This window comes from Haliotis rubra, unplaced genomic scaffold (genome assembly GCF_003918875.1).
Source record: "Haliotis rubra isolate DU_JTF1 unplaced genomic scaffold, ASM391887v1 Scf1029, whole genome shotgun sequence".
NCBI classification, from domain to species: Eukaryota; Metazoa; Mollusca; class Gastropoda; order Lepetellida; family Haliotidae; genus Haliotis; species Haliotis rubra.
The window spans coordinates 248594-263772 of NW_025764925.1; the positions used below are offsets into that span (position 1 = coordinate 248594).

At 42.1% G+C, this 15179-nt stretch overlaps 1 long non-coding RNA gene across 1 annotated transcript; it reads left to right on the forward strand.

Moving 5' to 3' along the window:
* Positions 1–1150: 1150 nt before the first annotated feature.
* LOC124271721 lies at positions 1151–14601 on the forward strand. The gene is made up of 3 exons (XR_006897115.1): positions 1151–1316; positions 7226–7234; positions 14589–14601. It is a non-coding gene; the product is annotated as an uncharacterized LOC124271721 (long non-coding RNA).
* Positions 14602–15179: the final 578 nt, after the last annotated feature.

The following is a 15179-nucleotide window of genomic DNA, read 5'->3' on the forward strand; positions in this document are numbered from 1 at the left end:
GTTTATATAATTTCATTTGTCTATTTCACCACACGTTCTTCTTACCGAGTCACTTTCTCAGTTCGATACTTAAAATGCACAGTGTTCCCGGTGGTTTTGAAAATTACCGGCGGCATATGCCGACGGGGTCTGAAAATTCCAGCTGAACTAGTTTTTTTCCGGAGAGACAAAGTAATCAGTATTCGTAACGATATACTGTTAATAAATGTGTTGAAAAGTCTGCCGTACGTGTTGCTTGTTTTTCGAGAATGTTCATTAGACCAGAGACCATATGGTCTCTGATTAGACCTACATTACAATTGACACAATCAGAAAATGAAAGCGATCCAACTAAATTCGATAAATGTGTTCAGAATGTCATTCGCTATCTAAATGACTGTGAAATGTGCAAATAATTAATGTTTATATACCTGTGGTGAACTTCAATCTGCATTTCACGAGTTGAAAACAACGATTCTCGGACACATGCTTCTGCAGCGGGTCCACAATAACATTGCCAAAGAGCAAAGTAACGATGTTTCGAGGAATTCATTGAATAAATTGAATAAACTAATGAATAAAATCAACTACAACATTCATAAAAGTTGTCAAACGTACATATAAAATTACTATTTCCATCTTTTTGTGCGATCATGTAATGTAAGTCAAGTCACTGACAACTGACATCTCGGCTCTCGACGCCTCAATCTTCACTCTCGGACACGATGTTTAATGCGAAAATATATACAGGAAGCATTTTTGTCACAGGTCATAACCTAGCACGATACGTCCAATAAGTTCCACAATTTACGTATAGGTAGCGATTTCTTGCTTAATATGTTCAGAATAGCATTATTTTACCCAAAACTTTTGTCTAAATCTAAAGGTTTTCGTTTACGAGGACGGTATCCATTGCTGTAATATGATTGGCTGCTTTAGGTCACGTGTCTGATTTTGACCAATTACGACCCTTATAGCAGACTGTGGCGAAAAAGCGTCATTAGAAACCAATCTTTATCCAATAAAATCGCTTCTTACAACTGTGAAAAAACTCTAGAGTCTATATTTAGATGTGGGATTGACACCCTAGTTTTCAATACGTTTGCATAATGATCTGAAGAGAACAAAGAATAAACAAAGACATTGTTAACTGCAAGTTTAATTGAATCTGCCGATAAAAGGCAACTTTAAGCAATACAAAATTTACCGGCGGCAGCTACCGACGGCAGTTGAAAATACCGGATCTTCACAATTTTTATCGGTAAAAATCCGGTAATTACCGGAGAACGGGAACACTGATGCAATGTCATTATTTAGCGTTGACACAATTTCTAACTGTGATATAGATATGTCGCTGTCACAGACAAACCTCAATGTCTTGTTTTATTGACACCTGTGTGTCTGCCTGCCTGTCTGCTAATGACAATATTCAATACACAACTGCGATCACTGACCACATGCAATTTGAACTTAACACCAATCAGGCTATACACCATAAACAAAATGCATTGATTTATGGCCCGAGTTCGGTCTCTGTCACATTATGTAATTAAACAGACAGGCAGGTGTGATACTTGAACACATGACATGCTATGATGTCTGTTGATTGCAAAATGTTATGCACAAATAATGAGCATGTATTTACAAAACCCAACATCTCTATATATACACACACAATGAGCCGTGAAGGAGGCATCTGCTAATGAACCAGCCGTTACACTTGAGTGCACACCCACCCGCTCTGACTGGGTTCGGTATCCCGGCTGCTTCGTTTCGAGGGAGGTAAACCCAAGTACAAAATATTGCACTTTTGATTTGCGATTATAATTTTGTTTATTTGTTTTTTCATAATCAGCAATGCATATTATATGTCATGAAGAAGTGATAATTGTGTTTTAATTATGTTTGATTTTTTGGTTGCATGTGACCTTTAAACATGAATGCTGTAAGTGACATTTCATTATTATCAACAAGTATCATTACATATCTAGGATGCATTTCTCACATTTACTGCAAACATCAAGTTGTATATAATATGTATTGGAGAAAGAAAATTCCTCTATTTAATAATCCAATGATTATATGTAATATGAACATTTCACTTAATTCATACATGTATATAACTCTAACAGTTGATTTTAAGAAAATATCAAGTATGTCAATCTGATGACATTATGCAAAGGTTGATTATGACCTATGATCACCATATAGACAGATAGCCATTATCTTGGGATGTGAGTGTTTGTCTCTTCTAGACTTGCTTGAGCTAAATTGTTACAAGTGGAAACTCCTAGTTAAAACAGAAAGTTTCATTGGTCTGTTAATGGCTGAAGCAACTGAATACAGGCTAGCTAGTGCAGCACTGACTGTGCAGACTTCCCATAAACATATCAACTGATACTTCCCTAATTGCTACTGAGTAGCTGTCTGTTCAGATCTGACCCGTGAAGATCCGGGGTAGAAGGCGACTAACGGGATCGGGTGGTCAGTTTCGCTGACTTGGTTGACACATGTCATCGGTTCCCAATTGCGCAGATCGATGCTCATGTTGTTGATCACTGGATTGTCTGGTCCAGACTCGATTATTTACAGACCGCCGCCATATAGCTGGAATATTGCCTAGTGCGGCGTAAAACTAAACTCACTCACTCACTCACTGTTCAGATCTGCTGCTGCTCACTGGATTGTTGATATATGAATTCCAAGGAGAAACTGACTCCATGGAAGCTGTGAGAACCTCTGTTAATTTGAGCAAGGTGATTAGCTCAGTTAGGGAATTTTGTGGGAGAAATAATAATACTTTGTGAAAAGATTTGTAAATCTGTGAATCAATTTTGAGTGGAATGTATATGCCTAAGTCATTTCGTAACTTTAGCAGTGAATGTAAATAGATAGTGTGTCTAAGTTTTTACCCTTGTACAACATATATTTTAGTGTTAAAGTTGGACCCATTAAAGCATTAGGTGTGAGGTTTAATGAATGTGTCTACTGTTGGACAAGTGATCTGCTTGATTGCCATTTTAGAAGTTAATAATAAGAAAGGTATGATAGTCTATGGATAACAACTTCTTTATTATATCATATTCTTATTTGACAAGTAATTTAGGAATGACTTTTGAGTAAGCTCTTACCTGTAAAAGTTTGGGTGATAGACTAGCATGTTCAGCAATCCAGTGATTTTAGTTTGTAAGTTTGATAAAAGGAACTGGAATATATGTTAGGTGTGTGTTATTTTATGATTTTGTGTCAAGAACAGATTTTGAGTCATGAGTAATATACATGTAGTTACAGGTATGCAGTAGTAACTGAAGATGGGACAGCTCATTATGATCAGTAATGTTTGCCAGTTCCTAACCTACCATACAAATGAGGATGCCAATAAAATCTTAATAGGTACTAGGAATAGGTTTCAAGTACTGAGCTCTCTTATTTACATCCTCAGTCCAAAGTCACATATATGGCATGACTATCATGGCCTTTACTTTTCATTGATATTGGTATAGCATACTTATGATGCAGATTCCTAAACAAACACCTTTGACTTGTTGCAAGTAGCAGTATTTAACGAAATGTCATAATGAACAACAATGTTATGTGCTGTGTGTTCAATCACAACAATTACGCAAAATTCTTTTTGTTTTCTGCCTGTGGAAAGAACCTGCATATCATTATATACATGATGTTATATGCATACAGATGTATACCTGCTTTCTTTGAAACATCTGTGTTAAGGCAAAATGAAAATAGAACAAGAACAAGATGTTTATTCAGCATCATAGGCCACATGGCAAAGAGTACAAATCATCCTTTGTGCACAAGGGTAGGTGTTATCTTAATGCAGTGAAAATATAGAGCATTTAAAATATGGCATTTCGTTTTACAATATACCAATGTGCAGGATTTAAATTATGGAAGAAGGATCGGTTTCAGTTAAATTGATATTACTGCAATAAAGTCATAATGACTTGCAGACAGTATCCAGTGGTAATATAACATTGATGTCATACTGCCCAGCTTCCAGTGGTAACATAACATCGATGTCATACTACCCAGTTTCCAGTGGTAACATAACATTGATGTCATACTGCCCAGCTTCCAGTTGTAACATGACATTGATGTCATACCGCACAGCTTCCAGTGGTAACATGACATTGATGTCATTCTGCCCAGCTTACAGTGGTAACATAACATTGATGTCATACTACCCAGTTTCCAGTGGTAACATAACATTGATGTCATACTGCCCAGCTTCCAGTTGTAACATGACATTGATGTCATACTGCACAGCTTCCAGTGGTAACATAACATTGATGTCATACTACCCAGTTTCCAGTGGTAACATAACATTGATGTCATACTACCCAGTTTCCAGTGGTAACATAACATTGATGTCATACTGCCCAGCTTCCAGTGGTAACATAACATCGATGTCATTCTGCCCAGCTTACAGTGGTAACATAACATCGATGTCATACTACCCAGTTTCCAGTGGTAACATAACATTGATGTCATACTGCCCAGCTTCCAGTTGTAACATAACATTGATGTCATACTGCCCAGCTTCCAGTGGTAACATGACATTGATGTCATACTGCCCAGCTTCCAGTGGTAACATAACATTGATGTCATACTGCCCAGCTTACAGTGGTAACATGACATTGATGTCACACTGCCCAGCTTCCAGTGGTAACATGACATTGATGTCATACTGCCCAGCTTACAGTGGTAACATAACATTGATGTCATACTGCCCAGCTTCCAGTGGTAACATAACATTGATGTCATACTGCCCAGCTTCCAGTGGTAACATAGCATTGATGTCATACTGCCCAGCTTCCAGTTGTTACATGACATTGATGTCATACTGCACAGCTTCCAGTGGTAACATAACATTGATGTCATACTACCCAGTTTCCAGTGGTAACATAACATTGATGTCATACTACCCAGTTTCCAGTGGTAACATAACATTGATGTCATACTGCCCAGCTTCCAGTGGTAACATAACATTGATGTCATACTACCCAGTTTCCAGTGGTAACATAACATTGATGTCATACTACCCAGTTTCCAGTGGTAACATAACATTGATGTCATACTGCCCAGCTTCCAGTGGTAACATGACATTGATGTCATACTGCCCAGCTTCCAGTTGTAACATGACATTGATGTCATTCTGCCCAGCTTACAGTGGTAACATAACATTGATGTCATACTGCCCAGCTTCCAGTGGTAACATGACATTGATGTCATACTGCCCAGCTTCCAGTGGTAACATAACATCGATGTCATACTGCCCAGCTTACAGTGGTAACATGACATTGATGTCACACTGCCCAGCTTCCAGTTGTAACATGACATTGATGTCATACTGCCCAGCTTACAGTGGTAACATAACATTGATGTCATACTGCCCAGCTTCCAGTGGTAACATAACATTGATGTCATACTGCCCAGCTTCCAGTTGTAACATGACATTGATGTCATACTGCCCAGCTTACAGTGGTAACATAACATTGATGTCATACTGCCCAGCTTCCAGTGGTAACATAACATTGATGTCATACTGCCCAGCTTCCAGTGGTAACATAACATTGATGTCATACTGCCCAGCTTCCAGTTGTAAAATGACATTGATGTCATACTGCCCAGCTTCCAGTTGTAACATAACATTGATGTCAAACTGCCCAGCTTCCAGTGGTAACATGACATTGATGTCAAACTGCCGAGATTCCAGTGGTAACATGACATTGATGTCATACTGCCCAGGTTCCAGTGGTAACATGACATTGATGTCATACTGCCCAGCTTCCAGTTGTAACATAACATTGATGTCATACTGCCCAGCTTACAGTTGTAACATAACATTGATGTCAAACTGCCCAGCTTCCAGTGGTAACATGACATTGATGTCAAACTGCCGAGATTCCAGTGGTAACATGACATTGATGTCATACTGTCCAGGTTCCAGTGGTAACATGACATTGATGTCATACTGCACAGCTTCCAGTGGTAACATAACATTGATGTCAAACTGCACAGCTTCCAGTGGTAACATAACATTGATGTCATACTGCCCAGCCTTCAGTGGTAACATGACATTGATGTCATACTGCCCAGCTTCCAGTGGTAACATAACATTGATATCATACTGCCCAGCTTCCAGTGGTAACATAACATTGATGTCATACTGCCCAGCTTCCAGTGGTAATAGACCCATGAAGATCTGGGTTAGAATTTATCTTCAGCAACCCATGCTTGTAAGGGGCGACTAACGGGAACGGATGGTGAAGCTGCTGAAGTGTTGACACATGTCATCCTATCAAAATTGCGTAGATCGATGCTCATGCTCTTAAGCACTGGATTGTCTGCTAATATCGTGAACATTTTTATTAGGCCATATTCTTGCATGATCTAAAAGTGTATTATGACTTAACAAGTCGGAGACAGGTATATTTATGACCCTTGAAAATTCACTACAACTTTTTTTTGTAGTGACTGTGAAGATTTATTGGCCCGACTGGATTTTTGGTAGCCACGGGCTAGCGGGCCAGTGGCTATTTAACGGTGTGGTTCTGGGAAGGCTAAAATTTATTTTTCAGATGTCCCGGGATGGCTAAAATGTATATTTCGGATTTCCCGGGAGAGCTAATTTCCGCGGTGTAGGTGAGTACCGCCAAAGCTAAAGATACGGTGCCGGGAAGCATAATCCATGTCGGGAGTAGATAGATTTCTTATCAAAACATTTTGTTAATTACCGTTATCTGTACTCTGTACTGTATAATAATATTTTTATAAATTGCTCATTTAGATGAGTTGCACAGATCACTAAAGATAAACTCAATAGCCTGATCATTATTTCTTTGTTTTATAACTATTAGATAATCTAGTGGTAATTCCTGTCTTAACCATATTCAGTTAATCCAATGTTTGAAAAAATACCTTTAACCTGATACGCCAATTTTCTTACACCACAGGTGTCCACCTCCTCATACAAATACTCACAACAACCCCTTAAAATGCAATTTTCAGACACAAGAAGCTTACACCAATATTTAATCATGCTATATTGCCTTTTACATACGAGCGGATAATGATGGAATTACATGCTTACTTCTTAACTCCTGAAAACCTTTTGCAAAAATCCAAATGCAACCTATCAATATTTAAGCCTTTATTATATCCCCCATATCTCAGACGCATAAGATAGTATACTACCATCATAACGATCAAAGACAAATAAAAGACATTCCAGGTTGAGAGAGAGCGACCTGATATTATTGCAAATTGAAAAGGGGGCCTTCCTACCCTGGTCAGGCAACTGCAGCTGTGCCTTTGAGAATCGGTTATTATAATTAAAACCTATTCCTAAATGTAAACGTATCGACAACCTCTAGGACACAACCATTATATATAACTAACGTTCTGACGATTTAACTTTACCACCTCTTCTGAAGACCATTATCTTTGTTTTAGCAATATTTACTTCAAGTTCCCACTGTGTGGAATAAGCTGACAACGAATTCAACTGTGTTTGCAACCTTTCAACAGATTCAGAAAAATAACAAGATCTTCAGCATACATAAGCAGAAACGTATTTAAAGATTTAAACTCGTGAGGTATACATTTATCTTTTAGGAAAGGCTCCTCAAAATGAACTATCTAATGTCGAATTAAAGAAAATGTGTAATGAAGAATAGACGTGAAAATGTGTACATAACTTTATTTATATGTTTATATGTGTTCAAATTAAAGAGCGTCACCGTTAATCCTATTTTCTCTGTACTTTGTCAGAGCCTCCGAGTGAGGCGCGCTGTGTTCATTCAGCCATAACATTGTATTGCAAGTACCGCGAAAGCTACGCTCATTGAGCCGAGAAGCGTGACGATTTTAGCCTTATATATAACACCTCTCCTGTCTTTCATTCTGTGTGGAGTTCTGTGTGATGTTCATTAGAGGATTATATGTTATTTAATTATCCATGTTATACATGATGTGTTTACTCTCATTGCAGATCTCCATCATTTATGATCGACCGTGAATAAACAGTCATCTGTAAAAAGTATTGCCTTATTATTTATGATGGAGATCTTTCACTTCTGCAACTTGGTACATCAGAGATTCTAACCTACAGTTTCAAGACACAAACATGCCAGTCGTTGGATGCCCTATTCCGTCATGCGACTTCGTGACAGAAGACCTTGATTCTGTGGTGGTAGCAGCACTCTTAACAGCACATGCAACAGTCCACACTACAGGACCTGCCATCTCTGCAAAAGTAGAAAAAGTGAAACGACCAAGCATATCATCTGCTGGAGCAAGCGAAGATTGGTCATACTTTCAATCCAGATGGAAAGACTATGTCCAGGCGACCAAGGTCACAGGGAAGGACCGCGTTGTACAGCTTCTTGAATGCTGTGACGAGACACTGCGCAGAGATCTCACACGTTCGGCTGGCGGATCCCTCACAGAAAAATCCGAGGAAGATGTCCTGAAGGCCATTAGACTCCTTGCTGTCAGAGAGGAGAACACCATGGTAGCTCGTTACCCTCCACAGCATGACTCAGGATCGAGATGAAACTGTTAAGCTCTTCGGGTGCAAGGCTAAGAGGTCAGGCTGGCGTCTGCAAATTCACCATTGCATGTCCAGGGTGCCATCAGGAGGTGAACTACACAGAGACAATCCTCATGCGACGTACTCACCCGTGGACTAAATGACCCTGAAATCCAGTTAGATCTCCTTGGAGACAAGAACCAAGACATGAATCTCGAACAGGTGTTTCAATTTGTGGAAGCCAAGGAATCAGGCAAACGCTCGGCATCTCGACTTCTGGACTCCCAGTCTGTGGAAGCTGTTAGCAGTGGCTACCGAAGAAACAAGAACACAGCTGTTAATTCATCCAAGAATCTGGATACGTCCGAGTCATGCTTCTACTGTGGAAGAAAGGGGCATGGAAAAAGTCGTCCCTGAAAATCAGGAAAAACACTGTCCTGCCAGGTCGGTCGCATGTGTTCATCCTGTAACCGCTACAATCACTTTGACACAGTGTGCCAGAGCAAAGTGAAACTGAGAGCTGAGAAGCCCCCACGGACGGTTGAGGAAAATGAAGGTGCGGTCTTTGACATGCTCTGCTCACTCACTGACATCAGCTGGCGCCAAGGAAAGAAGACACTTCACCTTGATCACCACCTATATGATCAGCTGACGGAAACATTGACTAAACAAGCCTCCCGGCCCCAGCCCTTCCTCAACCTATCGATGGCTGTCCATGCAGAAGACTATGACAGACTAGGCTTTGGCTCAATGTTATCCTCAAGACCAAGAAGAGCCTCTGTTGTCGTCATGGCAGACACAGGTTGTAAGAGCTGCCTTGCTGGCATTAAGATCGCACACAAACTTGGACTGAAAACACAGAATCTCATTCTGGTGACTCTCAAGATGCGTGCTGCCAATAACAGGGGTATCAATATCCTTGGTGCCCTCATCACAAGGCTGTATGGCAGGAGCCCAACAGGGAAAACAATTGAAACCAGACAGGTGGTCTATATCACAGACAACTCTGACAAGTTCTTCCTCAGTCATGAGGCTTGTATCTCACTGGGGATGATCACAGGAAATTTTCCCACAATTGGGGAAGTGCCCAGAAATGACAGCTTCGATGATGATTCTACACTAAGCGATGCTTCAGAGATAAATGATGTGAAATGTGACTGCCCAAAGCGTGGACCACCTCCTAAATTGCCAACCAAACTACCTTTCCCTGCAACAGAAGAGAATCGCGGTAAACTGGAAGAATACCTACTTGACCTCTATAAGTCCAGCACATTCAACATCTGCGAGCACCAACCTCTCCCCCTCATGGATGGACCTCCCATGAAACTGATGGTTGATCTGGACGCCCAGCCTGTTGCTCACCACACTCCTGTCCCTGTCCCACTTCACTGGCAGAAAGACGTCAAAGCCGGACTAGACCAGGATGTCAGACTAGGTGTGCTGGAGCCAGTGCCAATTGGAGAACCGGTTACATGGTGCCACAGAATGGTCGTCTGTCAAAAGAAGAATGGCAAGCCGCGACGCACTGTTGACTTTCAGGCTCTCAATGCCCATGCCATTAGAGAGACACATCACACACAATCCCCCTTCCACCAAGCCAGATCAGTGCCACAGAATAAGAAGAAATCTGTCTTCGATGCTACCACAGTGTCCCCATTTGAGATGAGGACAAACACCTTACCACATTTATCACCCCATGGGGCCGATATAGATATCGCACTGCTCCACAAGGATATATCGCCTCCGGAGATGGATACACAAGACGCTTTGACGAGATTGTGTCTGATGTGCCAAACAAAGCCAAGTGTGTGGATGATGCACTCCTGTGGGCTGATGACATTGAGAAATCCTTCTTCCAGGCATGTAATTGGCTTGACATCTGTGGAAGGAATGGCATTACTTTAAACCCTGAAAAGTTCACTTTTGCACAAGACACTGTGGAGTTTGCAGGCTTTGAGATTACTTTCGTACCAGTGTTCAACCTTGCTAGCGGAAGTACCTACAGGCCATCATGGACTTTCCTACACCAAAGAACATAACGGACATGCGTTCTTGGTTTGGACTCGTCAATCAAGTGTCATACGCATTCAGCATGGCTGAGAGGATGCAGTCTTTTCGTCAACTTCTAAAGCCTGGAACACCATTTCGTTGGGATGACAATCTGGACCGCTTGTTTCAAGAATCCAAGACCGTCATTGTCAATGAGATTGAGAAAGGTGTGCGCATCTTTGACGCAAACAAACTGACCTGTCTTGCAACAGACTGGTCGAAACACGGAATTAGATTTTGGCTCTTCCAGAAGCACTGTCAATGCCCAAAGACCCTGCCATTTTGCTGTAGAGATGGATGGAAAATCACCCTGGTAGGAAGTTGTTTCACCCACGCCGCGGAATCCCGCTATGCACCGGTCGAGGGGGAAGCACTAGCAGTGGTTGATGCCCTGGAGAAAGCAAGGTATTTTGTCCTTGGATGTAATGATTTGACCATTGCAGTTGACCACAAACCTCTACTAAAGATCTTTGGGGATCGATCACTTGAATGCATCTCGAATGCTCGACTACGTAACCTGAAGGAAAAGACCCTGCGGTACAAATTCCACGTGGTTCACATCCCCGGAGCCAAACACAGAGCTGCCGATGCTGTATCTCGTCACCCAACTGGTAACCCTGAGAGGATAGTTCTCGTGGATGATATTGCAGCCATGGACTGTACTGAACTTTCCCCTTCTCTGGATGTTTGTCATAACATCCTTGCCTCCATCAGATGCAGTGAAGAGCCTGACTACAGTGTAGAGGATGCCACTCTCCAGTCTGCTGCATCTGCAGAGCCACTGTTGTCTTAGACAAGGACCACTTCCACTCCATGGTGGATAACCTCCTAGATGACACCTCAACCTACCAAATGATGAAGAGGGATCCGACTACAAAGCTCAACCGTCAGCATAAGGCCACGCTAAAAACGCTGCATGATAAATATGAACTCTCAACAGACCTGTATCGTAAACTCACAGTATCTCACCCCCAGCCACCTTATGCCAGAGCAACAGTCAAAATCCACAAGAACCCCGTTAAAACTCGTCTACTAGTCTGTTCCCGTGACACTGTATTCTACAGTACTGCCCAGCACCTTACCCAAGTACTCTCCCCATTAGGTAAATCTGCCAACTCCTTCATCAATGATTCAACTGACTTCTGCTCCAAGATCCGTGACATCACCAACCCAGGTCAATCATCAGCTCTGACGTTGTGGACCTATTCACCAATGTACCTCGGGATGAAGCCCTTCAAGCACTCGTCACAGAATTGACAACCTCCAACAACCCCTCAACACCAGCCTCTCTACCGACTCTATCATCAGCCTCACCTCCGCCTGCATCAACTCCACCTACTTCACCTGGGGCGATGCCATCTATGAGCAAATCCACGGACTTCCCATGGGCTCCCCACTATCCCCATCCTAACAGAAATTTACATGGCCGACCTGGAAGAAGGCCCTAGAAACTACACCCTTCAAACCATCCTGCTGGTACGCCAAAGTGGATGACACCTTCGTCGTCCTCCAACCTCAGCAAGATCAAAGCAGCTCCTCGCCCATCTCAACAGCCAACATCCCGCATCAAATTCACCATTGAAACAGAGCAGAACAACCAACTACCTTTCCTTGATGTCCTTGTGTCCCGCACCTCCTGCAACCAACTCCAGACCTCCGTGTACAGAAAACCAACTCATACGGATCAATACATCCACTACAACTCCAACCACCCACCTAAAGTCAAGACCGGCGTCATCTCCACATTGACCAGAAGAGCCAAAAACATCTGCTCAACAAACCTACAGGAAGAAATTGAACACCTGAGGGAAAGTCTTTGTGGAGCATAGCCACTACCCACCTGAAATAGTCAACAGAACCATCGAAGCAGCGCTTTCACCTCCTGCCAAAGATCTAAACCAGAATCAGCCCCATCAAGATATCCATTCCCTACATTGGTAAACCATCACACCAAATCAGCCGACTCCTGAAACAACAGGCAGGAATAGACACTACCTTCTCAGCGTCCTCCAGCCTCAACAACCTCCTCCATGCCAGCGGAAGAAAACAACCCACCGTCAACAACAACAACCCGAAATGTGTTATTTACAAAATAGACTGTGATTGTGGACAATGCTACATAGGTGAAACATCCGACCCATCAACACCCGAGTCAAAGAACATCAGCACCTCTGTTGCTAATTCCGACACCAAATCAGCTATCTCTGACCACATCAAAGCCAACCCCAATCATCAAATAGAGTGGTCCGACATCACCATTCTCGCCAACAACCAAGCGGACTTCACTAAGCGCAAGCTCACAGAAGCCATTCACATCAAACGCCACAAGCCTACCATCAACCGTGACCAAGGATACTTCATTCCATCTGCTTATGATCCACTCCTCCACCAAGCCCAGTCTATTGTATAAACTTCGCATCCATTGTATAAACATCTCATTGTAACTACATCTCTGGCTTCCATTCACTATCCTCTATGTACTTACTGGCTTCATCAGCTTACTGCTTAGCCAATCATGGCAATTATGTTGTTTCCTTTGTCTATTATGTTGTTTCATTGTTATATACAGTATATATATGCAGCTCCTACACTTCATGTATCACTCTTGCTTGACAACGGTACAAGAATCTGTATCGAAGCGTCGCACTCACGAAAATAAAAAGTTGTTATCCATAAAACTTGTTATATACCAGGGCTGAAATTGGCGTGAAGACAGTCAAGCGCATGATCACTGACAACACCGGACCCCAAGGTGAACTTGACACGGATGCTTTCCAGCGGGCAATGCTTCAGTACAGGAACACCCCAGACAGAGACACAAAGTTATCTCCTGCTATGTGTGTTTTTGGCAGAGCCATAAAGGACTTCATCCCCATCCTACCCGGTCGGTACAAACCTCATGAGACATGGAGCGATACACTATTACTGAGGGAGGAGGCAATGAGAAACCGACATATGAAGATGGCAGAACGTCTCACTCAGCACACCAAACAGCTCCACCTCTGCAGTTGGTGACTTTGTCAGAATCCAGAACCAGATAGGGCCTCACCCGCTCAAATGGGACAAAACAGGATGTGTGGTCGAAGTTCGTCAATTCGACCAGTATGTTGTAATGGTGGAAGCCGGATCAGGTAGAGTGACCCTCACGCAATCAGAAGTTCCTCAGGAAGTACATCCCTGCTTTCAAACCTCCATCTAGGCGCTCAATCGCTGATGACTTGCCAAGGCCACAAACATCTACCCTTGACAATACCACCACCCCATACTATGTCCACATCCGGCTCAGTCAACATCAGAACACGTGACCACACCTACAACTGTCTCTACTGGTGACGAACAAGCGCCTCCGCATCAACAGCCAGTGCCGTCCAGACCAGCTGCTACGCCTGATGTCTCACAATCCACACCACCCTCACCTGATAGATCCCGTCCACTCTGTCCTGTGATCAGAGAACCCACTGTCCTGACAGAGTCCCCAAGCATCGATCCTTCATCGACCCTAACAGTAGACACAAGTGTGATCCACCCACGACGTTCTACCCGCACCAAGAAAAAGCCAAACTGGCTGTCTGATTACGTGCATGTTATTGAGTCAGAATAATCCCTGGGCCAAAGGACAGTCTACCCAGTGAAAGCCCTGAATGCTTTATTGCCAGTTTCTCTCTTTATTCCAGTTTGTTCCAAACGTTTAGACTTTTCCAAATCACTTAAGGACAATTCAAGACATTATGCTTTATTTAACTCAAACCTGAGTTCTAGTCAGAACTGTTTCTTTCAGTCCTTGCCACATCTTTGTCAAGATCCAACAATGACCTGGGGAGGGATAGAGGATTATATGTTATTTAATTATCCATGTTATACGTGATGTGTTTACTCTCATTGCAGATCTCCATCATTTATGATCGACCGTGAATAAACAGTCATCTGTAAAAAGTATTGCCTACTTATTTATTCATCATCCATCATCAAGAAGCCGTCCAGTACTGCACAAATGGTGTGGACAAAGATTGCTTCTCTTTGCGGTTTATCAGTTAATATAAAGGTACAGAAGTCAAATGCAAAGCAGTAATCACTGCTTCTCAGATTTTATATTGTGCAAGTGAATCTTGTGGTGGAACCATTGATTGCCCAATCAGTTAATTGATAGGGTTGTGACAATACATTGACAAGTGTTGGTATGGTTGAAGTTGGATGGTATCATGGTGTATAGTATTACAGGTCTACATGGTAACAGTGCTTGTGATCATTTTGGCAACCTTAGGAGTACATACTCCTAGTTTTGGACAAGCAGGAGTACTGCCACATACCATGATCTGATGGTAGGATTGAATCCTTATTACATGAAAAATTACTTCATACTTCAGTGTGTACAGATAACTCATCAATGTCATAATGCACTATAGGCAATTTCTGAATAAAAGTAACAAATGACTTAAACTGGCTTTTGATTTTTTTAAAATTTTCTATTTGAAGTTCAGCATGAGATGTTAAACCAGTTCAAACTATCATATTTTAATTCATATTTTAGATTCCAATAACCCCATTCACAGAAACATTATTAGTGTCTGCACAGCGACATGCTTCATGTTAGATGCAA